Source organism: Ovis canadensis, chromosome 3, assembly GCF_042477335.2.
Source record: "Ovis canadensis isolate MfBH-ARS-UI-01 breed Bighorn chromosome 3, ARS-UI_OviCan_v2, whole genome shotgun sequence".
NCBI lineage: Eukaryota > Metazoa > Chordata > Mammalia > Artiodactyla > Bovidae > Ovis > Ovis canadensis.
Window position 1 is genome coordinate 124,734,423 of NC_091247.1, and position 27,426 is coordinate 124,761,848.

General features: G+C 38.6%; 1 protein-coding gene across 2 annotated transcripts in view; it reads left to right on the plus strand.

Annotated features, from left to right (window-relative positions):
* TMTC2 (transmembrane O-mannosyltransferase targeting cadherins 2) overlaps nucleotides 1-27,426 on the plus strand; it is a 436,273-nt gene that overhangs the window by 329,417 nt on the left and 79,430 nt on the right. The window lies entirely within an intron of this gene.

Below are 27,426 nucleotides of genomic sequence, written 5' to 3' on the forward strand. Positions count from 1 at the left end.
TACCACTATTGACTTTGATGTGTTAAGTTATTATCAGGTAGTAAACTTAAAGATGAATGGGAATGAAATATCTTGAGGAAATAAAACTAATATATTTGTATGATATTAAATTCCTTCTCCCATTTTCCAGCTAGTAAAAATGAATCAGTGATGGGCTATGAGTGTGGAAAATGAAAAATTTTAAATGGAGGATACACTTAATTAACTATCAGTTCATTTGTTTATTTATATTGTGTGTATATGTTTATAAATGTAGGGTTGTGATGATACTTTATCTTTTCAGCATAGCACAGCATGTAATTTCATGCAACTAACTGCATCACCACCCCTGACTTTCTTTCACAATGCAATTTTATTGCCATGTTAAGATGGTAGTCAACTAATTTAAGTTTACTGCAGAATTTATTTTTTCAAGTTATCTTATATGAAGTGTTTTAAATTAGGATTTTCACATGCATACTATTTTGGGTACCCCTACCGAGCTAAAGTAATTCCCTGATTATTTTCTTGGTGTGCTGAGGGACCTCTTGTCATTTTATGAAATAGTTTTTTTTTTTTTAATCCTATCTTTCTGCTTGCATTTTCTGTACCTCAAACTAATTCTACTTACTGCATCGTCTAAGCTTCTTTCCCATAATTTTATTATATACTTTAGATTTTTCACAACTAATTCCTTCATCGTTGCTTCATTTGAAATGCCACTAGAAAAAAAAATACTATTAATTAATTTTAAGAATTAGCTCCCTTATTCAGACTTTTCTGTCTTTACCTACTACTAATCTTTTAATTTATTTTGTATGTTTCAATATTCTGATTTTTTTTTTCCTGGAGTGTTAATAGGGAGTATTACTTGCAGGAGAAATTTTTTGATTTAGTTTAACAGAAAATGTAATAGATTCCTTATTGTGTAAGTTATTAGAAAAATAGTGATAAATGTTCTGTAGATGAATGTGTAAAACTAATTCTTCTTAGTACTCTGGTTTTTAAAAATTTTTTGGCATATAGCCATTATTAGAAGTACATTTGTTTTCTAAGGGAGGGATGACTGTATAATTAAATATGCTTTTATGGATAGTTTCAGTATTTTTCCCCACTCTGGAATAGGAAATGGAAAGGAGTCAAAAAATGAGGCATCAAAAAAGAGTAGTTAAGGCAAAATAACTACAAACGGACAGGACCCATAACTGAGAGCCTGATATTCCCTTCTCACTGTGCTCAAGTTATTTTAAAATGTACATTTAAGGGAATATTAAAGTTTTTATTTAGAAGAAGTCTTCTGCAAATGAGTAAAATTTAGAACTGAAAAGTTCTTTTAAATTTATCTAATGTAACCTCTGATGTACAAATCAGTAGATTGAAACCTAGAGAGATGAAGTTTTTGCCCAGGTTAGTTGTAAGGAACTAAATTTTGCATCCCTTGATAACTGTCATTGCTTTTCTCCTATAATACATATTCCATTTCTTTTGACAACATTGTAAATAGACACAATTAGATAGACCCTAAGCATCTATTGTGGGCAGACACAAGGTGGCTGGGTAGGTAGATGGGTATTTTGGATTTGTCAGCCCTTTTGTGCAGTTTTAGAATGTCAAATTCATATAAATCACAACTTAAAATTCTTAGCGAAGAGTTTTTATTAATTTTAATTTGTATAAGATGCAAAGCACTGTTCTATTTTCAGAACGGAAGTTGTGCTAGGTAGGTGTAATAAATAGGATGATGTCCTTTTCAGAAAGTGATATGATAGGAAGTAGAATTCTTGAAACCAAGAATTCTTGAATACAAGAATTCTTGAAACCAAATAGGTGAAACATATTTGAGGAGGTGATATTTGAAATCCAAGCTGATATTTTAAATTTTGCAACTCTTTGAAGAGTCAGAAAGGAGCATTTCAGACAAAGAAACAAAGTTTAAAGGTCACAGGCAAGAACAAGCTTGTGTTCACAGCAAAGAAAGAGGCTACTATGACCAGAGCTTATTAAACCTGATAGAAAGGTGGGAGGAGATGAGACTGGAGAGGAGGCAGAGCTAGAGCCCCCAAGCCCAGGAGGCTTTTGTAACCAAGCTAAGGAGTTCACTTTTTATTTTAAGAGCAACAGAAGGAACCATGTGGTGAGACAGGATTAGAGAAGGATCAGAGTAGCGCAAAGAGAACTGGATTACAGTCTCATAGGCGAGAATGATGGTGGCTTAGGCTGCTGGAGAGCGGTTGTGGGGACGTAAATATTTATAATGAAATTATGTATTTACCGTCCTTAGAAAATTCTGAGGTAATTAACAGGAAGGACCTATTTTTCATTTTTGTACCATCAATATCCAGCATATTACCATATCACAATAATGCACAATAAATGCTGAGCTCAGTTAACTTTAGATTTGGACACAGGTTCCAAAACTGACTGAAAATTTGTTATGTTAAATTTTGTATTACTCCTTGTCCAAGAGAATACATGCTATGGTTTTTATATCACTTTTTTTCCCACTTACTGGTTATGAATATTCTTAAGGGTATTTATGCCCATGGATTGAATGAATAATGACATTTCAGCTTAAAAATAAAAGTTTAAATGAAATATTAATGTTAAATGAATATTTGTATAACATAAATGAAATGTTAAATGTTGTTTTGAGTCTTTTAATGCTTTTGCAAATGGTAATGAACATGCCAGAGTGGGTGAGTTTTGTTCTACTGGAAATTTGCTCTGCCTGGTGATTGCGGGTTTTTTTTTTTGTTTGTTTGTTTGTTTTTAGCTTATTAATGGTACAGGTGACTTGGAGTATGCTATCCAGTTGGGACTAGACAGAGGATATTATAGGAATTTATAGTGACTGCAATGGCAATTAGAAGGCAGTATTTAAAAGTGTTATTATAATGTTATTTGTGTTTTGAACCCACTAGTTTTATGCCTTGGGTGATTGGAGGCATATGCATTGGAGATTGCCATTTTTTCATCTTGTTGACTTTCAGGAAAGAAAGCTAAGAAGATCTATAAAACTGGTTTAATAAGTTAGTTAAATGTAGCCTATGTGGTACGTATAGTCTCTGGGGTTAAGATTCATCTGTAAAGTGGAAATATTGATATGGGCTTCCAAAGTGTTTGCCAACTCATATTTCACGTTGTTACTAATATATACTTAATTTCTCACTGGTCGGTCTTTCATCAGAAATTTTAAGGAATGTAAAAGAAATATGTTTCAAACTATGCTATTGGTACTAGTATAATGTATTCATATCTCTTCAAGCTTACAGTGAACTTCCATGTCCGCTTAAAATAAATCATATCTGGTCTTTAGAGAATTTAATTTATTAATAAGTGAGCATTTGGTGCCTGGATGTCTCTTCTGTGCCTGTTAGTGAAGGGATTCTCCATAAATTTTCTTTTGGCTCCAACAGGAAGCTTCTGCCGAAAGAATGAAAGTCAAGACAAGTCCCTCCTTGTTTCTTGGTCTTGTTTTGTGTTTTAAAGGATTACTGGAAAACCATTTTGTCAGAAAGAATATTTTGTAATATATATATTTTTTACAATACATACTAGTAAATTTGATGTAGACTGAAAAACTAAAATCAGTATGTCTAAGGTACCTACTATGCATAAATCTGGGACAGATATCAAGTCATTAGATATTAAGCATCAAAGCATAAAAAATTAAAAGGGACCAGATTGTGACAAATTCTAATGAGAAGTACTTTTTTATGTAGATCTTGGGTGGTTCTTCTTTTCCTATCTGTCTCTTAACCGTATGTTCTAGGAGCAAAGACTATAGCCTCCTTTTCTTTATTATTGATCCTTTCTCTCGGTGATGTTCATTTCCAAGGATTCAGCTATATAATGATGAGTCCTTTTTAAGATTTTAATATTTTATTTTATTTACCTATTTGGCTGTGTTGGGCCTTAGTTGTGGCATTCAGGACCTTTGATCTTCATTGCTGCATGTGGGATCTTTAGTTGCTGCTTATGAACTCTTAGTTGTGGCATGTGGGATCTAGTTTCCTGACCAGGGATCAAACCCTGGGGCCCCTGTGTTGGGACCAGAGTCTTAGCCATGGGACCACTAGGGAAGTCCCTATAGTGACTCATCCTGATCCTCTTCCTCCGACTCAATATTTATCAGGCACCATAAATGTTACCAGACTCAGGTCTGACTGCTTGCTGCTCAAAAACCAATACTCCAGAGGCATGTACTGGTAGAAAGGAAAAGCTGCTTTAATCAGAAGGCTGACTATCTGGGGAGAAGGCAGACTCATGTCCTGAAGGCAGCTCAGAAGATTCTGCTTAGCTATGATAGTTTTTATTTATTTATTTATTTTTAAATTTTACTTTATTTTACTTTACAATACTGTATTGGTTTTGCCATACATCAACATGAATCCGCCACGGGTGTACACATGTTCCCATTCCTGAACCACCCCCCACCTCCCTCCCCATACCATCTCTCTGGGTCATCCCAATGCTCCAGCCCCGAGCATCTTGTATCCCACAAGGAATCGTTTCTTATACGATATTATACATGTTTCAATGCCATTCTCCCATATCATCCCACCCTCTCTGGGCAAAAGGGGGAAAGGGTCTCTGAGAATCATCAAGGCAAGAGGTCAAGCTCTGCATCTTTTTCCATTGCGTGCAGGCTAGCTGACTCCTCATGATCTCTTCAAGTGTTCTCTTGCCTGTGTTGTCTGCCTGCAGAATTGCTAAGGGGGCTGCTGGGCATAGAAAGCTAGTCATTCTTTAACTATTTAATCATTTATTCTTCTTTTAATCTTAGGAAAGAATCAACAGGTTAGGCAATGTATTGTGGGCATTCAGTAGAGCATAAGTCAGGAATTAGGTTAAATGTTCTAGTGATCTCATTTCTATAAGGTTTAAGCAGAAAAGAAATAAACAAACAGGAAAGGGGCAAAAGAGTCTTACAAATCCCCGTGTGTTCAGACACTATTCTGTCTCTATGAGATTAGGGGTGGAAGTCTGTCTTCTGAAATTTCATGCTGACATAAGGGCACCATATTCTCTGAGTAGGAGATGTTGACATGGCTCTATAACATGTCTTTGCTGACAATCTTAGTTGCCTGCTTACATATATGAGCAGAGCAAGCTACAATTATTCTGACACCCACAGAGTTATCAATTATTATGAACAGTAGTGTTAATTCCTTTCTCTCGAGGCTAGTTCTGCTCAAGATAGAGCAGCCTATGCCATGGCTGTGGTCTGGTCATCATTCAGTTAGCTTTCCCCTCTGGTAGTAGTTATAGTTGGGGCTTTTCTTATGGCTCAGACAGTAAGGAATCTGCCAGCAGTGTAGGAGAGACCTAGGTTCAATCCCTAAGTTGGGAAGATCCCTTGCAGAAGGGAATGGCTACCCATTCCAGTATTCTTGCCTGGAGAATTCAGTGGGCAATTAGTTATAATATCTGTAAAACAACTCAAAAATGTGTATCAGAAAGGGAAAGATTCTGTGACTCTATTGTCCTGATCATTAACTACTTGAGCTTGCTCTTTTGTGACTCAGGAAACTTGAGAAACTTGAACTTTTCTACAAACAAGAGGCAAGGGAGATGGAGAGATCCTTGTGCTTGGGTGGGGGTTGGGAGGGGCAGCAGGATTCTCCCCAGTGTCATAAAGGTACAACGGGGAATAAGACAGGCTCCACTGTAGACTGAAAACTGGAAAGGGAGGCACAAATTATAAAAATAATGGTTTAATTATAATTACAATTAGTTTTTGAAAGGAGACACACTGTCAACTAGGGGGACTTGACCTGGGTGGCTAGGGTGCAGGAGAGCTATGCCTGATGCATGTAAATGATGAGTAGGAGTTCTCTAGACAAAAGTGTAGAAGAGAGAGGATGCAATGAAGAACATTAAACCAGAGAAAATGCTTGAGGCAGAAGGCATAGCATATGTCTGGGAATAGTTCAAGGATAGAACTAGAACCGTAGTTAGATGCTAAGAAACACAGGGAATATACATCCAAACTGAAGTATATCCAGATTATGAGAGCGGATCGTTTTTCATCTTGGGCCTACAGAAAAGTGTGATGTATTTTTAAGGCTAGAATTATGTTTTTTTTTTTTAATCATTACTATCAATAGAATAGTAGAATCTATTTAGAATCTATTCTAAATCTATTCTATTTAGAATTCTGAGAACTTATTACATTTGTCTTAACATTTTCTGATCTTACCCAGTGTTTTCTGACCCTGATCTTGTTTGGTCATTATTTAACCTCTGTGAGGTAGGAATGGATTGCAATTACATTTGGCTAAGACAGTAGAAGTTCAGAATTTTCAAGTGACTCTCAGATCAGAAATTTTCAACATATGTCCATGGTGGGAGAAGAACTTGAAAATCCAGCTCTTTTTAAGTCCATAACTTTCTACTGTTACCATCATAGACTATTTTTCTTCAGAATAATTTATATATATTAAATTTCATTTTAAAAAGTAGTCACTTTTTTAAATAGTTAAAGGTAGAAGTAATTAAAACATTGGCTTTGATTTCTCATCAGTGAACACTTAAAGAAGCCTGAAAACTATTTAATGGGTTGAATTGGTGAGAGGCATGTGGTTGCTTTTACTATTCATAATTAATATAGAATATGACAGTGAACTGAAATTGGTTGTGTTGTAGCATTTCATTTTTAATCACTTCAGAAATTATGAGTAATTTTAAAAATTAAATAAGGAACTAAATGATGGTATTTTCTTGATTAAAAATGAATATACGTTTTTAGCCTTTGCAAAAATTACATGGAGATTCCAATTATGTTCAGTGCTTCAGACTAAAATATTTTGCTAAAATATCAGTGTTTTGTGTGTCTTTATTGCTCAAGGACAGTACAGGCAGTTCACAGGTGTGCAATTAGAACAGGATTTTTCTAAATGTTGTTCCAAGCAATTTACTTCTTGCCTAAGATTTTTTTATTTTTAAATTCACTTTTATAGCAATATGTTTAGTAGTTTAATATAATTTAATCTTCATACCAGTGTACATTTTATGTGAGATACTCTCCAGAGACTTGTAGAATTAAAACTTTCCCAGGAGTAAAATATGAAGAAATAAGGAAGGAATTAGCTAAGCTTACAAACCAAAAATAAAGGGGAAATTATGTGATTTATGTGTTTCAAAAAAAAGAAGACAGTTAAAGGACAGTTACATGGTAGGAAATAGTTTATTTAGAAGCAAAAGGTGAAAGATAGGGCTACTTAAGATGTGAGAAACTCTATAGAACTATGAGTGAAACAGAACAGAAAGACTAAGGGGTATAGTAAGAATAACAAATAATTCTCAAAAGAAGAAATATAACAAGTTTTAAAAGATAGGTACATATACACAATGGAGTATTACTCAGCCATTCAAAAGAATACATTTGAATCCGTTCTAATGAGGTGGATGAAACTGGAGCCCATTATACAGAGTGAAGTAAGCCAGAAAGAAAAACACCAATACAGTATACTAACGCATATATATGGAATTTAGAAAGATGGTAACGGTAACCTTGTATGCGAGACAGCAAAAGAGACACAGATTAATAGAACAGTATTTTGGACTCTGTGGGAGAGGGAGAGGGTGGGATGATTTGGGAGAATGGCATTGAAACATGTATAATATCATATATGAAACGAATCACCAATCCAGGTTCAATGCAGGATACAGGATGCTTGGGGCTGGTTCACTGGGATGACCCAGAGGGATGGTACGGGGAGAGGAGAGGGAGGGGGGTTCAGGATGGGGAACACGTGTATACCTGTGGTGGATTCATGTTGATGTATGGCAAAACCAATACAATATTGTAAAGTAATTAGCCTCCAATTAAAATAAATAAATTTAAATTAAAAAGATAGGTAAACATACAATTTCATTAGAAATCAAATTCAAGTAACAATGAATTCCTTCAGTTGCTCTAGCACGTATTCTCCATAATTATTCTCTTGGTAATATAGCTTAGAAAAATACTAATTTTTTTCTATGTTTAAGGTTATCAACAAAGTAATTGGAGCACAGCATTGCTATTAGAGGAAAAAAAATTTTTAAATATCTAAATGTCCCAAAAAGAAAAATAATTAAATAAACTATGGTTATTCCCTTTTGAGGAAATATTATAAATCCTAGGTTAAATTTATAAAGAATAATAATAACAGAGGCAACTATCTATTATACATTATGGTACATGAAGAATCATAAATTATACAAAATATATCATCTAAAAAAGTAAATTAAAATGAGGAAAACTGTCAATAATTTTAGCTTTTTGGGCTTCTGCAGTTAATTTGGGAGGGCAGGCTTAATATTTTTAATTTTGCTTTCTTTAATAAACATATTAGTTTTTGAAGTAATTGATACCTTGGCAAAATGTGAAAGAATAAGCATCTTAATCTATTGCTCAGTCTGTAGAAAAGATAGGAAAAATATTATAAGAGCCAAATAATTATCCAAAAATAATTTAATAGAACTCAATATATAAAGTTTAAGACATTAAAAATTATGTGATAAAGGAATAAAAAGTAGAGACAGGCATCTTGTCTGATTTCTCTTAAATACTGTATTTCCGTGAATTCATTAAGTATAATAATAGTACAAACATTTACTAAGTGCTTTTATATCCTAAGGAATTCACATGTAGCATCTCTTTTAATACCCATAAAAGAGCTAAGTGGTGAGGTTACCTGTCTCCAATTGCAATGAGGAAGGTGAGGTCATCAGGCTATAAGGCAGATTACCTAGGATTTCAATGCTATTTAATGTAGAGGCAGCATCTGAACTGAAACACACCTGACTACAACGTTGCACTGTCATCATCTCTATGTCAGTGTAAGGGATAAATACAGATAGTTTACATCTATGGATGCTTTATTGGTGGGTGATTCCACATGTGTCAAATACACTAAAAGCCGGGAATCACTCACCTTTTATTGTTACGGGGGTATTAAGAGAGAGAAGACTATTTCTATTTATCTTGTCAAACATGGACAACTTATTTAAGGTCCAAGCTTCAGTGAATGATGAGACAGTCTTTGTTCATCTGTTATTTTTTACCTTTTACTCTGAAGCCATAAAAGACTTAAAAATAAGAGAGAAATCTTTATGAAATTCATACATTTATTATCAGCATTCCATTCTTGGTTCTGTCTGAAATTTCTTTTGAGGAAAGAGAATAAGTAAGAATGTTATATACATACAATATTTACCACTTTGAATCCACTACTTACTGGCCTTTTAAATGTCATTTCAAATTACTTTTTATGGAAATAATATAAAATACTCCTTAAAATATAAACACTAAAACTAAAACTCTTATTATATTAAGTATAATCAATATATGATTCTTATGCATTGTATCCTGCTAAGTCACTTCAGTTGTGGCCAACTCTGTGCAACTCTATAGATGGCAGCCTACCAGGCTCCCCCATCCCTGGGATTCTCCAGGCAAGAACACTGGAGTGGGTTGCCATTTCCTTCTCCAATGCATGAAAGTGAAAGTGAAGTCGCTCAGTCGCTTCCGACCCTCAGCGACGCCATGGACTGCAGCCTTCCAGGCTTCTCTGTCCATGGGATTTTCCAGGCAAGAGTACTGGAGTGGGGTGCCATTGCCTTCTCCATATTGTATAGTTGAGTCTTATAAGCCTTTTTTCATAAAACACATTTAAAAACCAATTTATTGTGTTAACAGCAATCTGATGTCACCCAGCCTGACCTCACTGTCATACAAATGGCCACTTGTTAGTCATACAACTGTAAGCAAATGTCTAAACCTCTCAGTGCCCCCATTTCTCATATGGAAGATGCTCCTAACACCGTATTTCTGCGATTCCAAAATGACATCAGGTCTGACTCACTGTCTTAGTCCATTCAGGTTGCTATAACAAAATACCACAGACTGAGTAGCTTATAAACAACAGAAATGAATTTCTGACAGTTCTGGGATTCTGAGATCAGGGTGCCAGCGTTGTCTGCTGAGGGCCCTCCTCTGGGTTGCAGACCTCCCCTTGTAAAATTGTTTGGTGGAAGAAATGAGGAAGCTCTTTGAGCCATCTTTCATGAGGACACAAGTCTCAGAGCATTCATGACCTAATGACCATACAAAGGTGCTACCTACTAACACCTTGGGGGTTAGGATTACAATATTCAGACCATTGCACCCAAGGGGTGTTATATTTCATTATGTTTCTAAAAGGAAATTAATACTACTGTTAAAAGATATACAAGGACGATAAGATGCTTCACAGTATTAGGATAATTAAATAAACTCAAGTATTATGGCATGGCCAGACTCCAAAGTTTGGAGACTATACATAAAGGAACCTACTTGGTGTCAGCCAGGCACATGCCAGGCTACTATCCATTAATGCTAGTACTCTTATTATTGAGGTTCAGTCTCAAACATTTGCATTTTTGACCCAGTTGTAGGTGCTTTTATGTATGTTTTGTCACTCCAGGAATCTTAACACTGGGCAAAAAATAACATTATGCCTGTTTTACAGATGCAGAATTTAAGGTATCAAGAATGTAAGTGATGTATTAAAGGCCCTATGCCTAGTAAGGGTCTGAACCTTGTCTGATCTCCAGCCCATGATATGTTTATGGGCTTATGCTTTAAAAAATTCGCTCTAACTAAATGTAAGTCTCTTGGGTCCACAAAGGTGACACAGACCCAGAATGCTGAGATTTTGGTGGAGATACCCATGGAGCTCTCATAATCACCTACTCGAAAACCTCAGGAAGGGCAGCTCAGTCATCAAGAGAGTGAAAGAGCCAGAAAGGAGCAGATGGAGGGAAGGGACTCATGTAGAGGAGAGTGAAGAGAAAAGACAGGAGGAAAGGCACCAGCCCCGACCCTATGCAGTTTTATTCATGCTATGTCATTTATTCCTTCTGATAACACAGATTATCCCTGTTAAAACAGTGAGGAACCCGAGACTCAAAACCAGAGAATCTTGAATATAACCAGGTGCCCTTTCTCCAGCACTGAAAATAGTACCTCATACGAAGAAGGTGGCCAGTCAGTATTTCAACACAAGAATGACGAAAGAAGGATAGACTGGTTTCTGTTGGTTTTATTCTTTCCTTTTCTTATCTCTGCTTCCAGTTTTTGCATGGAGATAAAAGGAAATGGCAACCCACTCCAGTATTCTTGCCTGGAGAATCCCAGGGATGGGGCAGCCTGGTGCACACTGTCTATGGGGTCACACAGAGTCAGACACGACTGATGTCATTTAGCAGAGAACAGAGAGAATCTACTTTTTTAAAAATAATTTTTGACTAGATCTTGTTTTGCTAAAAGAAAGTGGACTAAGTTCATGCCTTAGTACGTTAAGACTACTATAACACAATACTGTGCTTACAAACAACACAAATTTATTCCTCACAGTTCTGGGAGCCAAAAGTCCCAAGACCATACTCAGATTCACTCAGCTTCTGGGGCCCACTTCCTTGTTTATGGCCATGTTCTGTCTAGTTCTCCTATGAGACAAGGGACAACGGAGCTCTCTGGGGTCTCCTTTATGAGGCACTACTCCCATTCTTGAGGACCCCACATTTATGATGTAAGCTCCTCTTAAAGACCGTACCTCTGCATAGCATCACTTTAGGGGTTAGGCTTTCAACATATGAAAGGGAGGAAGGCATAGACTTTCAGACCATAGCAACAATTTACATATATTCTTTTGAAGATTTTATATATGACTCAAAAAGTCATGAAAGCAAGAAGTTGAGAACTGAAGTTTTGGATTAGGACATAGAAAGTGCATTGGATTTTGGATGGTGGATCAAGGATTTTGGAATGAGGCATACCCAGCCCTACTATAGATTACCTCCTTAATCATGCCTTCTGTTAGCCTCTTTGCCCCTCAGATTCTTAATCTGGAGATGATTTTTACTGCCTCAAATCAGAATTCATTTATAATTTCATAAAATAACTAGCATGTAATAAATGCTCATTTGTTGTTTGGCTGCTCAGTTATGTCCAGCCAACTCTTTGCAGTCTCATGGGCTGCAGCCCACCAGATTTCTCTGTCCTTCACCATCTCCTGGAGTCTGCTCAAACTCATGTCTATTGAGTCAGTGATGCCATCCAACCATCTCATCCACTGTCGTCCTCTTCTCCTCCTGCCTTCAATCTTTCCTAGCATCAGGGTCTTTTCCAACCAGTCAGCTCTTCCCATCAGGTGGCCAAAGTATTGGAGTTTCAGCTTTAGCATCCGTCCTTCCAATGAATATTCAGGGTTGATTTCCTTTGGGATTGACTGGTTTGATCTCTTTGCTGTCCAACGGTCTCTCAAAAGTCTTCTCCAACACCACAGTTCAAAAGCATCAATTCTTTGGCACTCAGCCTTCTTTACGGTCCAACTTTCACACCCGTACATGATTGCTGGGAAGACCACAAATTTGACTACATGGACCTTTGTCAGCAAAGTAGTATCTCTGCTTTCTATTACACTGTCTTGGTTTGTCACAGCTTTTCTTCCAGGGAGCAAGCTTCTTTTAATTTCATGGCTTCAGTCACCATCTGCAGTGATTTTGGAACTCAAGAAAATGAAGTCTGTCTCTGCTTCCGTTGTTTCCCCTTCTATTTGCCATGAAGAGATGGGACCAGATGCCATGATCTTAGTTTTTTGAATGTTGAGTTTTAAGTCAGCTTTTTCCTCCTCTTTCACCTTCAAGAGGCTCTTTAGTTCCTGTTTGCTTTCTGCCATAAGCATGATGTTGTCTGCGTATCTGAGATTATTAATATTTCTCCCTACAACCTCGATGCTACCTTGTGCTTCATCCAGCCAAGCATTTCACATAATGTATTTTGCATATAAGTTAAATGCTGAGTAAATTATAATGATTTTATTTTATTTTTTTTTAATTTTTATTTTTACTTTATTTTATTTTACAATACTGTATTGGTTTTGCCATACATTGACATGAATCCAACACGGGTGTACATGCGTTCCCAAACATGAACCCCCCTCCCCACTTCCCTCCCCATAACATCTCTCTGGGTCATCACCGTGCACCAGCCCCAAGCATGCTGTATCCTGCATCGGACATAGACTGGCGATTTGATTCTTACATGATAGTATACATGTTGCAATGCCATTCTCCCAAATCATCCCACCCTCTCCCTCTCCCTCTGAGTCCAAAAGTCCGTTATACACGTCTGTGTCTTTTTTGCTGTCTTGCATACAGGGTCGACATTGCCATCTTTGTAAATTCCATATATATGTTAGTATACTGTATTGGTGTTTTTCTTTCTGGCTTACTTCACTCTGTATAATCGGCTCCGGTTTCATCCATCTCATCAGAACTGATTCAAATGTACTCTTTTTAACAGCTGAGTAATACTCCATTGTGTATATGTACCACTGCTTTCTTATCCATTCATCTGCTGATGGACATCTAGGTTGTTTCCATGTCCTGGCTATGATAAACAGTGCTGCAATGAACATTGGGGTACATGTGTCTCTTTCAATTCTGGTTTCCTCGGTGTGTATGCCCAGAAGTGGGATTGCTGGGTCATAAGGTAGTTCTATTTGCAATTTTTAAAGGAATCTCCACACTGTTCTCCAAAGTGGCTGTACTAGTTTTCATTCCCACCAAAAGTGTAGGAGGGTTCCCTTTTCTCCACACCCTCTCTAGCATTTATTGCTTGCAGATTTTAGGATCGCAGCCATTCTGACTGGTGTGAAGTGGTACCTCATTGTGGTTTTGATTTGCATTTCTCTAATAATGAGTGATGTTGAGCATCTTTTCATGTGTTTGTTAGCCATCCGTATGTCTTCTTTGGAGAAATGTCTATTTAGTTCTTTGGCCCATTTTTTGATTGGGTCATTCATTTTTCTCGAATTGAGCTACAGGAGTTTGCTTGAATTTTTGAGATTAGTTGTTTGTCAGATGCTTCATTTGCTATTATTTTCTCCCATTCAGAAGGCTGTCTTTTCACTTTGCTTATATTTTCCTTTGTTGTGCAGATGCTTTCAATTTTAATTAGATCCCATTTGTTTATTTTTGCTTTTATTTCCAGAATTCTGGGAGGTGGATCATAGAGGATCCTGCTGTGATTTATGTCTGAGAGTGTTTTGCCTATGTTCTCCTCTAGGAGTTTTATAGTTCTTGGTCTTACATTTAGATCTTTAATCCATTTTGAGTTTATTTTTGTGTGTGGTGTTAGAAAGTGTTCTAGTTTCATTCTTTTACAAGTGGTTGACCAGTTTTCCCAGCACCACTTGTTAAAGAGATTGTCTTTACTCCATTGTATATTCTTGCCTCCTTTGTCAAAGATAAGGTGTCCATATGTGTGGATTTATCTCTGGGCTTTCTATTTTGTTCCATTGATCTATATGTCTGTCTTTGTGCCAGTACCATACTGTCTTGATGACTGTGGCTTTGTAGTAGAGCCTGAAGTCAGGCAGGTTGATTCCTCCAGTTCCATTCTTCTTTCTCAAGATTGCTTTGGCTATTCGAGGTTTTTTGTATTTCCATACAAATCTTGAAATTATTTGTTCTAGTTCTGTGAAAAATATGGCTGGTAGCTTAATAGGGATTGCATTGAATTTGTAAATTGATATGGGTGGTATATTCATTTTCACTATATTGATTCTTCCGATCCATGAACATGTTATTTTTCTCCATCTATTAGTGTCCTCTTTGATTTCTTTCATCAGTGTTTTATAGTTTTCTATATATAGGTCTTTAGTTTCTCTAGGTAGATATATTCCTAAGTATTTTATTCGTTTCGTTGCAATGGTGAATGGAATTGTTTCCTTAATTTCTTTTTCTACTTCTCATTATTAGTGTATAGGAATGCAAGGAATTTCTGTGTGTTGATTTTATATCCTGCAACTTTACTATATTCATTGATTAGCTCTAGTAATTTTCTGGTGGAGTCTTTAGGGTTTTCCATGTAGAGGATCATGTCATCTGCAAACAGTGAAAGTTTTACTTCTTCTTTTCCAATTTGGATTCCTTTTATTTCTTTTTCTGCTCTGATTGCTATGGCCAAAACTTCCAGAACTATGTTGAATAGTAGCGGTGAAAGTGGGCACCCTTGACTTGTTCTTGACTTTAGGGGAAATGCTTTCAATTTTTCACCATTGAGGATAATGTTTGCTGTGGGTTTGTCATATATAGCTTTTATTATGTTGAGGTATGTTCCTTCTATTCCTACTTTCTGGAGAGTTTTTATCATAAATGGATGTTGAATTTTGTCAAAGGCCTTCTCTGCATCTATTGAGATAATCATATGGTTTTTATTTTTCAATTTGTTAATGTGGTGAATTACATTGATTGATTTGTGGATATTGAAGAATCCTTGCATCCCTGAGATAAAGCCCACTTGGTCATGGTGTATGATCTTTTTAATGTGTTATTGGATTCTGATTGCTAAAATTTTGTTGAGGATTTTTGCATCTATGTTCATCAGTGATATTGGCCTGTAGTTTTCTTTTTTTGTGGCGTCTTTGTCAGGTTTTGGTATTAGGGTGATGTTGGCCTCATCGAATGAGTTTGGAAGTTTACCTTCCTCTGCAATTTTCTGCAAGAGTTTGAGTAGGATAGGTGTTAGCTCTTCTCGAAATTTTTGGTAGAATTCAGCTGTGAAGCTGTCTGGACCTGGGCTTTTGTTTGCTGGAAGATTTCTGATTACAGTATCAATTTCCATGCTTGTGATGGGTCTGTTAAGATTTTCTATTTCTTCCTGGTTCAGTTTTGGAAAATTGTACTTTTCTAAGAATTTGTCCATTTCTTCCACGTTGTCCATTTTATTGGCATATAACTGCTGATAGTAGTCTCTTATGAGCCTTTGTATTTCTGTGTTGTCTGTTGTGATCTCTCCATTTTCATTTCTAATTTTATTGATTTTATTTTTCTCTCTTTGTTTCTTGATGAGTCTGGCTAATGGTTTGTCAATTTTATTTATCCCTTCAAAGAACCAGCATTTGGCTTTGTTGATTTTTGCTACAGTCTCTTTTGTTTCTTTTGCATTTATTTCTGCCCTAATTTTTAAGATTTTTTTCCTTCTACTAACTTTGGGGTTCTCCAGTTCTTCCTTTTCTAGTTGCTTTAGGTGTAGAGTTAGGTTATTTATTTGACTTTTTTCTTGTTTCTTGAGGTATGCCTGTATTGCTATGAACTTTCCTCTTAGCACTGCTTTTATAGTGTCCCACAGGTTTTGGGTTGTTGTGTTTTCATTTTCATTAGTTTCTATGCATATTTTGATTTCTTTTTTGATTTCTTCTGTTACTTGCTGGTTATTCAAAAATGTGTTGTTCAACCTCCATATGTTGGAATTTTTAATAGTTTTTCTTGTGTGATTGAGATCTAATCTTAATGCATTATGGTCAGAAACGATGCTTGGAATGATTTCGATTTTTTTGAATTTATCAAGTTTAGATTTATGGCCCAGGATGTGATCTATCCTGGAGAATGTTCCATGAGCACTTGAGAAAAAGGTGAAATTCATTGTTTTGGGGTGAAATGTCCTATACATATCAATTAGGTCTAACTGGTCTAATGTATCATTTAAAGTTTGCATTTCTTTGTTGATTTTCTGTTTAGTTGATCTGTCCATAGGTGTGAGTGGGGTATTAAAGTCTCCCACTATTATTGTGTTATTGTTGATTTCCCCTTTCATACTTGTTAGCATTTGTCTTAGATATTGTGGTGCTCCTATATTGGGTGCATATATATTTATAATTGTTATATATTCTTCTTGGATTGATCCTTTGATCATTATCTAGAGGCCTTCTTTGTCTCTTTTCACAGCCTTTGTTTTAAAGTCTATTTTATCGGATATGAGTATTGCCACTCCTGCTTTCTTTTGGTCTCTATTTGCATGGTATATCTTTTTCCAGCCCTTCACTTTCAGTCTGTATGTGTCCCTTGTTTTGAGGTGGGTCTCTTGTAAGCAGCATATAGAGGGGTCTTGTTTTTGTATCCATTCGGCCAGTCTTTGTCTTTTGGTTGGGGCGTTCAACCCATTTACGTTTAAGGTAATTATTGATAAGTATGATCCCGTTACCATTTACTTTATTGTTTTGGGTTCGGGTTTATACACCCTTTTTGTGTTTCCTGTCTAGAGAATATCCTTCAGCATTTGTTGGAGAGCTGGTTTGGTGGTGCTGAATTCTCTCAGCTTTTGCTTGTCTGTAAAGCTTTTGATTTCTCCTTCGTATTTGAATGAGATCCTTGCTGGGTACAGTAATCTGGGCTGTAGGTTATTGTCTTTCATCACTTTAAGTATGTCTTGCCATTCCCTCCTGGCCTGAAGAGTATCTATTGAGAGATCAGCTGTTATCCTTATGGGAATCCCCTTGTGTGTTATTTGTTGTTTTTCCCTTGCTGCTTTTAATATTTGTTCTTTGCGTTTGATCTTTGTTAATTTGATTAATATGTGTCTTGGGGTGTTTTGCCTTGGGTTTATCCTATTTGGAACTCTCTGTGTTTCTTGGACTTGGGTGATTATTTCCTCCCCCATTTTAGGGAAGTTTTCAACTATTATCTCCTCAAGGATTTTCTCATGGTCTTTCTTTTTGTCTTCTTCTTCTTCTGGGACTCCTATAATTCGAATGTTGGAGCGTTTCATACCGTCCTGGAGGTCTCTGAGATTGTCCTCATTTCTTTTAATTGGTTTTTCTTGTTTCCTCTCTGATTCATTTATTTCTAACATTCTATCTTCTATTTCACTAATCCTATCTTCTGCCTCTGTTATTTTGCTATTTGTTGCCTCCAGAGTGTTTCTGATCTCATTTATTGCGTTATTCATTATATATTGACTGTTTTTTATTTCTTCTAGGTCCTTGTTAAACCTTTCTTGCTACTTCTCAATCCTTGTCTCTAGGCTATTTATCTGTGATTCCATTTTGATTTCAAGATTTTGGATCATTTTCACTATCAATATTCGGAATTCTTTCTCAGGTAGATTCCCTACCTCTTCCTCTTTTGTTTGGTTTGGTGGGCAACTCTCGTGTTCCTTTACCTGCTGAGTATTCCTCTGTCTCTTCATCTTGATTATATTGCTGCATTTGGGGTGGCCTTTTATATTCTGGTAATTTGTGGAGTTCTCTTTATTATGGAGCTTCCTCACTGTGGGTGGGGTTGTATCAGTGGCTTGTCTAGGTTTCCTGGTTAGGGAGGCTTGTGTTGGAGTTCTGGTGGGTGGAGCTGGGTTTCTTCTCTCTGGAGTGCAGTGGAGTGACCAGTAATGGGTTCTGAGACATCACAGGTTTTGGAGTAACTTTGAGCTGCCTATATATTGAAGCTCAGGGGTGTGTTCCTGTGTTGCTGGAGAATTTGCATGGTATGTCTTGTTCTGGAACTTGTTGGTCCTTGGGTGGAGCTTGGTTTTGGTGTAGGTATGGAGGCATTTGATGAGCTCCTATTGTTTAATGTTCCCTGAATTCAGGAGTTCTCTGATGTTTTCAGGCTTTGGACTTAAGCCTCCTGCTTCTGATTTTCAGTTTTATTTTTACAGTAGCCTCTAGACTTCTCCATCTATACAGCACCAATGATAAAACATCTAGGTTAAAGATGAAAAGTTTCTCCACATTGAGGGACACTCAGAGAGGTTCACTGAGTTACAAGGAGAAGTGAAGAGGGAGGGGGTAGTTAGAGGTGACTGGAATGAGATGCGGTGAGATCAAAAGAGGAGAGAGCAAGCTAGCCAGTAGTCACTTCCTTATGTGCGTTCCATAGTCTGGACCGCTCAGAGGTATTTACGGAGTTATACAGGGAAGAGGAGAGGGAGGAAGTAGACAGAGGTGGCCAGGAGGATAAGAGAGAGGAATGAGAAGGAGAGAGACAAATCCTGCCAGTAACCAGTTCCTTAGGTGTTCTCCACCGTCTGGAACACACAGAGATTCACAGAGTTGGACAGAGAAGAGATGGGGGAGAAAAGAGACAGAGGCCACCTGGTGGAGAAAAAGGAGAGTCCAAAGGAGGAGACAGTGGTCAAGCCAGTAATCTCGCTGTCAAGGTAAAATTGGGTAGTGAACTTTGGGTTTTTAAATGTACAAAATTGACCACAAAAACCAAAGAGCAAAGATTAAAAATCTAGAGTAGAGGTTGGATATTCAAAAATACAATATTAAAGAAGCAGAAGGAAAAAGGAAAAAAGAAAAAAAAAGAAAAGGAAAGAAAAGAAAAGCCACAAGAATTATTAAAAAAGAAAACACCAATAACCACCCAAAGACTATATATGGTGTTTGCCTTTAAAAAAAAAAAAAAGTCGTTTTTTTTGAATAGTAATAATAGGTTATGGAAATAAAAATTAGAGGAGAAATAGAAGACTTTTTTTAAAAAAGTGGAAAAATAAAAGGGATGATTTTAAAAATAGTAAAAATATATCTGGCCCTTCTCTGATGTTATGGGCAGTGTGGGGTCACTTCCAAGGCGGTTCCCTCTGTTTAACTTCTTCTTTATGCTAGGTTTTTTAGGCTCACTAGTTCAGTCGCGCTGTGGGGAGGGGGGATGCTGCAAACAAATAGCGCTGTCGTGTGCACACAGTGTCTCAGCCCCCCTGGACCTGTCCCTTCTCGCGGCGTACAAACCGGTCCGGCTCTACGATGCTCAGCCGGGAACCGTCTGGGGCCGGCCCTAGGCTGTGTGCACTTCCCCGGTCTAAGCCGCTCAGGTTCGGCGCTCCGGTAGCCCTCAGAGGCACAGATTCGGTTGGGACTGCGTTTTGTGCCCTTCTCAGGTCCGAGTAGCTCAGGAGTTTGGCGAGCGCGATCACTGCGACTTGTCGCCTTTTCTGCCTCTGCTGCTCAGTTTTCTGGGTGGACAGCTGGCGCCCCTTGTGAGGCAGATGATGACTGTCCAGCACCCCCAGAATTCTTAGCAAAGAAGCCTGTTTGCAGTTTGGTAAGTAAAGTCTCTCTGGGTCTGCAATTGCCCCTTTCCAACCCTTACGGCTCTGGCTGCCTGTCCCCGGCGGGGGATGGTCTGTAGCCGGCTTTTTCCGTTCGTCCTTTGTTCTGTGCTCGGTCCTGGTGGAGTCTAATGTTCGAGCTTTTCGTGTGGTATCTATCCCACAGTCTGGTTTGCTAGCCCCAGTTAGATCGTTCTGGTTGCGCGTGGGGCGTTCCTGCCCGATTCTTGCAAAGCTCTGCAGCCCGCGCCTCCCGCGCGTCCCTGCCCTGCCCCGACTTCCCAATGGCGGATGCAGGCGTCTGTGCTGCTTTTCCGCTGGGGGAGTTACTGGTGGGCTTGTAATCTGTTGGTTTTGATTATTTATTTATTTTTCCCTTCCTGTTATGTTGCCCTCTGTGTTTCCAAGGCTCGCCACAGACTCGGCAGGGAGAGTGTTTCCTGGTGTTTGGAAACTTCTCTTCTTAAAATTCCCTTCCCGGGACGGGCTTCCCTTCCCGGGACGGAGCTCCCTCCCCACCTCCTTTGTCTCCTTTTTCGTCTTTTATATTTTATCCTACCTGTTTTTGAAGACAATGGTCAGCTTTTCTGGTTGCCTGATGTCCTCTGCCAGCCTACAGAAGTTGTTTTGTGGAGTTTGCTCAGCGTTGAAATGTTCTTTTGAGGAATTTGTGAGGGAGAAAGTGGTCTTCCCATCCTATTCCTCCGCCATCTTCTATTACTTCCAATTATAATGATTTTAAAATTTTAGTGAAAACCATACTAATATCCTGGAGAATGAATGAATTGTATAGAACGATTTTTGAATAAAGTATAAAAATGAGGGACAGAAATTAGGGGAAAGGGAGATAGAATAAAGATGTAGGAATTAAGAAAAAGAAGAAATCCTTACCTGTCATCATGCAGCCAGAAAGACCAGAGAGAAAGGGAATAATTGCTTGTAAGAAGAAGAAGGATTAAAAGTAACAAGCAATTAGGAACAAGAGAAGAGTTGGGGACGAGAGAGAGAGAGAAGGAGGGAGGGAGGCTGTCTTTCCAGTCTTAGCTATTTCATTCAGTGACTGAATGTACTTGGGAGGTTGTTTGCAATCTGCCTCTGACTACGTAAAACAGTTGTTCCCAAAGTTTGTGTATCCTGTCATTGACTCCTCTGTGCCCCTGTGGACGCATTTGTAAGTGCATATCCGCCAAAAGCCCTCAGGAATTTTGTGGAGCACAGTGAAAAGACTGAGCTCTTTTTAAGCAGAGGATGTAAGCTTCCTGACCACCTCTCTCCAGTCTCATTACCACCCACCTTAACTTAGTCTCAGAGGCATGTTCCTTTCTGTAGCGACTTCAGTGTCTGCCTTCGAGTCCTGCATCTGTCTCATCTCTTTCCTTACAGCTCCCTTGTCTCAGATTACACAACATCCTAGAACAAAATGTGACTACTGCCTGCTGTCTTTAATTAGGTTGTATCCTTCATCTAGTTGTGGCTTTGTCCTCATCTTTAGGTGATGAAACTCAGACTTTTTGAAGTCTTATCATGGTTGTCTTGTCCTTGATGGAGCATACTTGATCTCTATTGAATCTCTTAATTACTTACATCTATTCATGGGATTGGGTTGCTTCCCCACTCTATGCCCCCATACCACTCCTCCCCTTTCTCTGATCTCTTTGGTTCCTCCCTGGGCCCCCCTCTTTTCCTTCTTTGCCCTCTCTAATTCCCACTCTCCATCTGATAGTCCTCATAACTCCCTTGATTTCATAGCCCTTCTGAAGAGAGTCAGAGGAGAAATAGTGCAGTAGAGCAGTCCTGGCCTTCCTGGCCTCCTCTCTGGATGAGCACAGAGCCCTGGCCTGCTAATCTGCTAATCTCCTTTGCCCTGGACACCTTTTGTGCCACCTGTCCAATTCAGGCCAGATTCTTGGCCTCTTGGTCGTGTAGGAACACATCCAGGGCCTTCCAGCCTCAAACTGAACTGTCCAGATTGATCTCCTGGATGTCCTTTTCCTTGTTTTCTTGGCCCACCTGTTTTCTTAGCCAGTAACTGTGGCACAGCACTCTGGGTCTGTCTCAGTAAACCAGAGCTTTTATTAACTCAGACTGCCAAAGCACAAAAACATGAAGCAGCAAAACTAGAAGGGAAGGGAGAGAGAGATTGGTGTGAAGACTGAGAGCAAACCTCACTCAGAAATTTAGCAAACCTCACTTCAGAGAAGCAGAAGAGAAGATTCTCCTCTCTAATTTTAATCGTCCCAGGCGTAATGAGCACATGTCAACAAGTAGCCTCTCTTCAGTAGAATCTCCTTCCAAAAGCTAGTCTAAATCTTGTGCATTTGGGTATTACCCACCCATCTTAACAGAACTTCACTACTCACCTCCCCAGTGAGAAACAGCACAGAAAGGGATCACTCACCTCGGATCAATTTCACTGACTCTTCTTGTTATAATTAGGTGTCATAGCCATTATTACAAGTCAAAACTCTTTGGGAAGAGCCCTCAGGTATAGATAATTGCTTCTGGATGCTAGTAATAGACAATAAAGGACAGAAATGGTATGGACCTAGTGGAAGCAGAAGATATTAAGATGAAGTGACATGAATACACAGAAAAACTATACAAAAATGATCTTCCTGACCCAGATAATCACGATGGTGTGATCACTCACCTAGAGCCAGACGTCCTGGAATGTGAAGTCAAGTGGGCCTTAGGAAGCATCACTACGAACAAAGCTAGTGGAGGTGATGGAATTCCAGTGGAGCTATTTCAAATCCTAAAAGATGATGCTGTGAAAGTGCTGCACTCAATATGCCAGCAAATTTGGAAAACTCAGCAGTGGCCACAGGACTGGAAAAGGTCAATTTTCATTCCAATCCCAAAGAAAGGCAATGCCAAAGAATGCTCACACTACCGCACAGTTGCACTCATCTCACACACTAGTAGTGTGTAATGCTCAAAATTCTCCAAGCTAGGCTTCAACAGTACATGAATCATAAACTTCCAGATGTTCAAGCTGGATTTAGAAAAGGCAGAGGAACTAGAGATCAAATTGCCAATGTACGTTGGATCATCAGAAAAGCAAGTGAGCTCCAGAAAAACATCTACTTCTGCTTTATTGACTATGCCAAAACTTTTGACTGTGTGGACCACAACAAACTGGAAAATTCTTCAAGAGATGGGAATATCAGACCACCTGACCTGACTCTTGAGAAATCTGTATGCAGGTCAGGAAGCAACAGTTAGAACTGGACGTGGAACAACAGACTGGTTCCAAATAGGGAAAAGAGTATGTCAAGGCTGTATTTTGTCACCCTGCTTATTTAACTTCTATGCAGAGTACATCATGAGAAACCCTGGGCTGGAAGAAGCACAAGCTGGAATCAAGATTGCCAAGAGAAATATCAATAACCTCATATGCAGATGACACCAACCTTATTTGGCAGAAAGCGAAGAAGAACTAAGGAAAGAGCCTCTTGATGAAAGTGAAAGAGGAGAGTGAAAAAGTTGGCTTAAAGCTCGACATTCAGAGTTTGGTCATCATGTCACGATGATCTTAGGATCATGGCATCCGGTCCCATCACTTCATGGCAAATAGATGGGGAAACAGTGGAAACAGTGACAGACTATATTTTTGGGGGCTCCAAAATCACTGCAGATGGTGATTGCAGCCATGAAATTAAAAGACACTTACTACTTGGAAGAAAAGTTATGACCAACCTAGGCAACATATTAAAAAGCAGAGACATTACCTTGCCAACAAAGGTCCATCTAATCAATGCTATAGTTTGTTTTTTTTTTTAATTTTTATTTTTACTTTATTTTACTTTACAATACTGTATTGGTTTTGCCATACATTGACATTAATCCACCACGGGTGTACTATAGTTTTTTCATTAGTCATGTATGGACTATAAAGAAAGCTGAGTGCCATAGAATTGGTGCTTTTGAACTGTGGTGTTGGAAAAGACTCTTGAGAGTCCCTTGGACTTCAAGGAGATCCAACCAGCTCATCCTAAAGGAGATCAGTCCTGAGTGTTCATTGGAAGGACTGATGTTGAAGCTGAAGCTCTAATACTTTGGTCACCTAATGCAAAGAACTGACTCATTGGAAAAGACCCTGATGCTGGGAAAGATTGAAAGCAGAAGGAGAAGGGGATGATGGAGGATGATATGGTTGTGTGGCATCCCTGACTCAATGGACATGAGCTTGAGTAAACTCTGGGAGTTGGTGATGGACATGGAGGCCTGGCGTGTTGCGGTCCATGGGGTCGCAGAGAATCGGACACAACTGAGCGACTGAACTGAACACCTACCTTGTGCCCTTTATGTATATTTAAATTTGATTATAAGGTGAACAGCACCAAGCAATTCACCTCCATCCAGAAATGATGCAGTTTGCTTGTGGTACCTTGCACAGCTCCCTTTTCAAATTTATATTCATTTTATAGTGAAACTATCTTCATAATCTTCCTTTTCCTCTGCTAGATGGAAATTGTTCCAAAATTAAATGATGCATTTATCTTCATATCCCCATATGTTGGGTTGGATACTTTAACCTTCAGCTTGTTATTTTCACAAATGGTTGGAATTATTTCACAGTGCAATAGAATATAATAAATTTTAGACACCTTAAATAGTTTGAACTTTCTGAAATTAAATATCTTTGAAGGTATTAATGTAATTGATGTCTGGATCACTTATATTGCAAGGGGAATTCAAAGGTCTAAAGTCAGGGCCACTGTGTTGCTCAAGTACAAGAGGCACATTCACAGAGACATCATTGTGAATGGCACCCTTGTGTATTTTGCACATGTGACCATTCACTGCAGCCTTGCATAAAATCACTGTGAGGTGAGAGGCTATGAATAGGCAAGCGCCTGATGACCTGGGCTAGCTAGGTTCTAACCTGGTCTGGAAGATGAAGCAGTTAGCCACATAGAGCTATGACTAGGTTAATTCAGTCCTGCCATTGAATATGTCTTTAGTAAATCCCCACTGTGTGCCAGGAATTAAGATAGTGAGCCACTGTAATATCTTGGGTAGAGCGTTCTAGGCGGAGAGAATGGAAAAAGACCCTGGTGAAGGGGTCTTTGTTACTCTGGTGTGTTAGATGAACAGCAGGAGCCTAATATAGATTCAGTGAACAAGAGGGAGAGTAGTAGAAAACAAAGGAGATGAGGTCAGAGAACTGACGTAAAGGTTGAGGGTAGAACTCCGTGTTAGTCATATCAGGCAGGATAGTCCAGTGTAATGACTTTCAACTTCCCTGAGGCAACTGTAGAATGACAGGATCCCTGACGTTGAGAGTAGCCTGTGGAATCAGGGGCAGAAGTGTAGAGACCCATTAGGAAGTTACTGCTGTTATCCAGGGGGAGAGGATGGTTTGAGACAGGGTAGTATCGGAGGTAAGACAGTTCTAGATATATTTTGATAACCTGATGTCCTCTCTAAGGGGAACTGTTTTAACAAAAATTCTCTGTTCTAGTTTAAGATTTTCATTTGCCTTTAACCATTTTTAAAGGCTGTGTATAAGTGATTTTTCCTCAAGAGAATTGGATTATCATAGCACTTACTACTAATTGTTTTAGTTCCTTAATTTAGTTGCATTGATCATAAGATTGAGTTTTTCATAATAATTTAGTGAGAAATGACAGTCCCAACTAATCTTGGGAGTTGATATGCAGAACATCTGGAAAGCAGTGTTTGAACCTACAGCTTAAGGCCAGCTTAAAATTTTATGGGTTTCTACCTTTCAGACAGCTTTTTAAATCCAGGAATTAATGAAAGATTGATCTTCGCAGGCTTCTCATATTGATATGTTGGTAAAAATTGACCAAGTAGTTAAATTGTTCAGTGAGACAGTTGTCCAGAGAAGAAGCAGTGCACCTCTAATGCTGAAATAGTTGAATTCAAAACTCTCAACTGCTTTCCCCCTTTCCCCTGTGAGGCTACTTATGCTCTGTATCTGGGTCTCTAGAGAAATCATTCTCTTTTTCTCTTCTGCCTTTCCCCACTCAAATGTATTTTTTGTTTTATAACTCTTCATCTTTTTTTTTTCTTTCTCCCTTTGATTGGATACAAGGAAATAAGATGATTGTAATTAACTTGGGTAAGACAAATTACAAACCAAAAAAATAATGGTAAGGTATGGTAGCACAGTACACCCAGAGAACAAAATGTATTTTACTTAAATTTTTGTGGTTTCTTTATTTGAAATTCTACTCAATTATTAAATGCAAAGAATGTGTTTGTCTACTGTATGTGAAAGAGAAGTGATTTCTCAGAGATCTAGCTTGTTAGTAAGGAATAGAACTCTTAAATCTCCTCATTTTGAGTTTGAGAGAGTAAACTTGTATTAGTATTTCTTATTCATATACATATGTATTTCTAGCTGTACATGTATGTAGAACCTGGTCATTATGCCTGTGATGTGAGGGAGGGCATGTCACATGCGGTTGATTTCCAGTCTTACTGGTAGCTAATTGCATACAGGAGTCCAGGGTATGGTGCAAAACATTCATTTTCTTGTTCCCATAAGACAGCTGGCTCTTAAGCTGTGGGCCATGTACTGGCAGCATCAGTTTTCTGTAGGAACTCCTTAAAAATGCAAATAATAGGCTCTGCCCTAGACCCACTGCATCTGAAATTTTAGGAACAGGACTTAGCTTTCTGTTTTATCAAGTCCTCAAAGTGATTGTGATACGTCCTAAAACTGGAGAACCACAGAGAAAGGCAATCTTTCAGGTCTTACAGATCTACCAGTGTGGATGGACTCCTCAGAGAGCCTGCCCTCCTCAAGTTTTCTTCCTTTCCTTTCTAGCACCCTTCACTCCCTGCAGTGTCCTGACTCAATCTTGTCTCAAAATGAAAGTGAAAGTGTTAGTTGTTCAGTTGTGTCAGACTCTGAGAGTCCATGGACTGTAGCCCACCAGGCTCCTCCGTCCATGGGATTCTCCAGGCAGGAATACTGGAGTGGGTAGCATTCCCTTCTCCAGAGGATCTTCCCAACCCAGGGATTTGATCCTGGGTCTCCGGCACTGCAGGCAGATTCTTTACCATCTGAGCCACCAGGGAAGCCTCAATCTCAGAGCCCCAGTAGCAGATCCAACTCACCAAGCTTCAGGATCTGGCTCAGTCTTGGTGGGCTCAATGGTCAACCTTTGTATTCTTCAGTGAAGAGTACTTCTAGCTCACTTGCTGGTATTGATCTCTTCTCCTAACACTGACTCAGTGCTTTATTGTGTAAAACAGTTCATCTCCCAATAGTAATGAAGACAAGAGGGTTGAGATCGCCCCCCTGTCACATATGCTGTAAGTGGGGCAATCATGGTGGAAAAATTCTGGTTTATCGCCCCTGTTCCAGTACAATTAACAACACCATTCTCTTTTACTCTTGTAAATGCTGCAGTTTAGACTGGTAAGTTATATTACAGTGAACTTAAACAGTAAGCAATTCTAACACTACTGGAAAGTGGTCAAAGAAGGCTTCACCAAAAAGGAAATGTTTCAGAAGGAAGTAATTAGGAAGGAAGGAGTGTTTAGGAAGGAAATGAAACATGTCCTATTATGCTAGGGGGGCAAGACAGGCAGCCTGGAGA